At 31.3% G+C, this 2,934-nt stretch overlaps 1 protein-coding gene across 3 annotated transcripts in view; it reads left to right on the forward strand.

The window, feature by feature from the left end:
• Positions 1 to 1,860: 1,860 nt before the first annotated feature.
• LOC108574226 (ADP-ribosylation factor 1) overlaps positions 1,861 to 2,934 on the forward strand; it is a 2,673-nt gene continuing 1,599 nt past the window's right edge. Inside the window, exon 1 of one of the 3 annotated variants that reach the window (XM_017936763.1) lies at positions 1,861 to 2,230. The gene's annotated coding sequence lies outside the window, so the exon portion shown is untranslated. The remainder of the gene's footprint in view (positions 2,231 to 2,934) is intronic. The other 2 variants (XM_017936764.1, XM_017936765.1) reach the window with 2 other exon arrangements.

Raw genomic sequence — 2,934 nt, forward strand, 5'->3', positions numbered from 1 at the left:
AGTGGATACTACTTTCCTCCCATAGAAATTGATATTACTGCAAATATTATTAAACCTAAATTGCATTTTGATATTTCTAAGTTTGATAGAACATTTACATGCTTTGTCAATGATGTAATGTTAAGTCGAAAAAAAAGATTGGAGTATGTAAAATTACAATTAATACTAGAAAAGATGTTAGAATCACACATTATTAGATTATAACTAATATTTCTAATTTTAGATTGACTAAAACATTTTTCTTATACAACAATGAAAATACTATAATAGAAATAGGTTTGGAAACATATAATCCATTTCACATTAGCTCTGTTTCAATTTATGATTATAAAAATTCATGCAAGCCTGGAATTATATGTGTAAATTCAAAAGGATGTATCGAAGTAATTTATACCTTTGTTTGTTATAAACATAAACTTGAAATAACATTATATTTGTAGGTAGAAATAATGTGCATTATAGAAGCACACTTAATTCAAACCATAATGCACACAAGTTCAAATGAAGAGTTCCATAATTCAAAAATTATATTAAGAGAACCATTGTATATTTTACATTCTGATAAAAGCTACCAGGTTTTGATCATCCTTCTCTATTATTTTACTTGAATTAACATAATTATATATCACATTTATGCAATTCCAGATTGTGGAATTAATTTTGCAAATTTGGTTGCCAATATTAAAACTGTCAGTATATACTTTGGATTTTGGTATTGTATACATAGGAGATACAAAAAAACTAACATTAACAATAAAAAATTTATCAAGTATAATCACTTTTATTATTTTGTTTAATAGTCACATAAATTAGTTCCTATATTACTATGATGTTTTCACTTTTGAACAGTACGTAGTCTAAAATTTACATTGGATAAAAAAGCCCAGAATAAAGATTTTATGATTGATCAAAACCTAGGAGAATTATCAGGTTATTGTGTAAATGAAGACTGGTATTCTACAATCACAATTTCTTTTCAACCAAAGTAACTTAATAAAGTATAAATGTTTTATTATTAATTATGTTCACCTTCATACTATATTACTACCATATCTATAGAAAACCTGGACAATCACTTGAAACATTAGAAATAATATCTGACATTCCATACAATACAGAAGAATGTCAACTATATGGAGAAGGAACATTAGATGAAAAGTATCATACTCCAGGTGTATAAATAAACATGGAATTATAAATTTACGTATATAATTGACTCGTTGAAAATAATTATAAAAAATGTACAAAAAAAGAATTAAAATAATATAAACGTAATTAGTAAAAATTATACTCTATTAAATAATAACAAATACGCAAAATAGAATGTAAATATTCATACCGATAACATAACTCCAGAGTGTTACATAAAGCGCAACGCAACAGGACAATTAACAATTATTAACTGAAAACGTATTAACACTTCAATTTCAACCCCCGCTCGAACCGGTTTTTCATTCGGTTCACGAAAATGTACTTTTTATATTTACGTTTGTGTCGGCGACTTAATTAACGCGATATAATTAAATTCATTCACAAAAAATTAAAGATAATATACGATCACAAACATAACGTCGTACTGCATGATTTGGTCGTTGATAAAATATTCAGTTTTTCCGTAATTACATTATTGGACATCGTAATTAGGAAAAAAACACATTTTCGCTCTCATGAGCGTGGGCCTTTCTGTGAACGTAAGACGTTTATTCACCTATACACTTTCAGAATTTTTGATGACTCGCCGAGTTCGCCACCTACCGAAGTAAACGCGAAACAACGGAGATTTTCACTGTCACGTGATCGGTTTAGCCAATCGGGGAATTTTGAGGGCCCTATACGTGGCATAAGGCATGAATCCTTTCCTCGTCCGCCATTTTGACATACGGTACTTTTCGAGAGTGTTGGTTTTATGTTTTATCGTTTCTCGTGAAAATAATCTTTTTTACTGAAACGTAAGTAACGCAAGTGGCTTATACGGGCAACGTGACATTACGGGGAAGTCTTAATAATCAGACAACGTTTCTAAATAATGGAACTTTGAGCGGGGAACCTTTGACGATTTGCTGGGGAGTAGGTCGAAGGTGACAGACAACCGGGTGTACGCAGTGGCTTCGCAAACCGCACAATATCTTCCGCCTTGCTCGCAATACTTCGGTATTGGCGTTTTAGGTAGCCGATCACGTTTTAAAAGTGCATAGATCACCAGCAAAACGCTCTAGAGTGATCCTTTACGGTATGCTAGTCCGATAATCATAGCGATGTATTAAAATGAGAATCAATAGCGGGCAGCGTGAGCATCTCGTGCGTGCCTCTACACAATTTTTTTTTTGTTCGTTCAGTTCAATTAAAGTCTATGATTTACGTTGTTCCCAACGTTCTTTCATTATCGCTAGCCCCTCGTTAACGTGCAGGTTAGATTTTTCCCCTTTGTGTCATCGTACCAGTACTTTACGCATGTTTCTGCTCATCAGCTCCGTTTGCGTAATTTCAGTTTTTCCATCGACTAAATGTGATTTTTGTTCATTCGTGTAAACGTATTTCCAATTCTTTCATTATTTCGAAAGTTTCGCTGGTTTCATATCGTTCCGTGAAAGTTATCATTTATTTCGAAACGATTTCGTGCCCGTCATGTATTATTGCACGTTGATTATATGGCACATTGTATTCTTGCATATGTCGGGCATATATCTTCTCGCACTAATTTTAAATATCAAATTGATGATAACGAAATTTTGATAAAGTTGTAATTTCGTGATTACATGTTTTATATGTGTGTCCTTTTGCAAATGATGCTCTTGCCCGTATTATTAATTTTTTGGATAATTCATTCTTTTGTAAATGTTTGTGCAAATTTCTGAATAAAATATGGATCAATTTTATATATTCGTACAAATTGCTGTTTAATATTATACATATATAAAATTAAACAACAATTTT

Source organism: Habropoda laboriosa, unplaced genomic scaffold (genome assembly GCF_001263275.1).
Source record: "Habropoda laboriosa isolate 0110345459 unplaced genomic scaffold, ASM126327v1 scaffold176, whole genome shotgun sequence".
Taxonomy (NCBI): Eukaryota; Metazoa; Arthropoda; class Insecta; order Hymenoptera; family Apidae; genus Habropoda; species Habropoda laboriosa.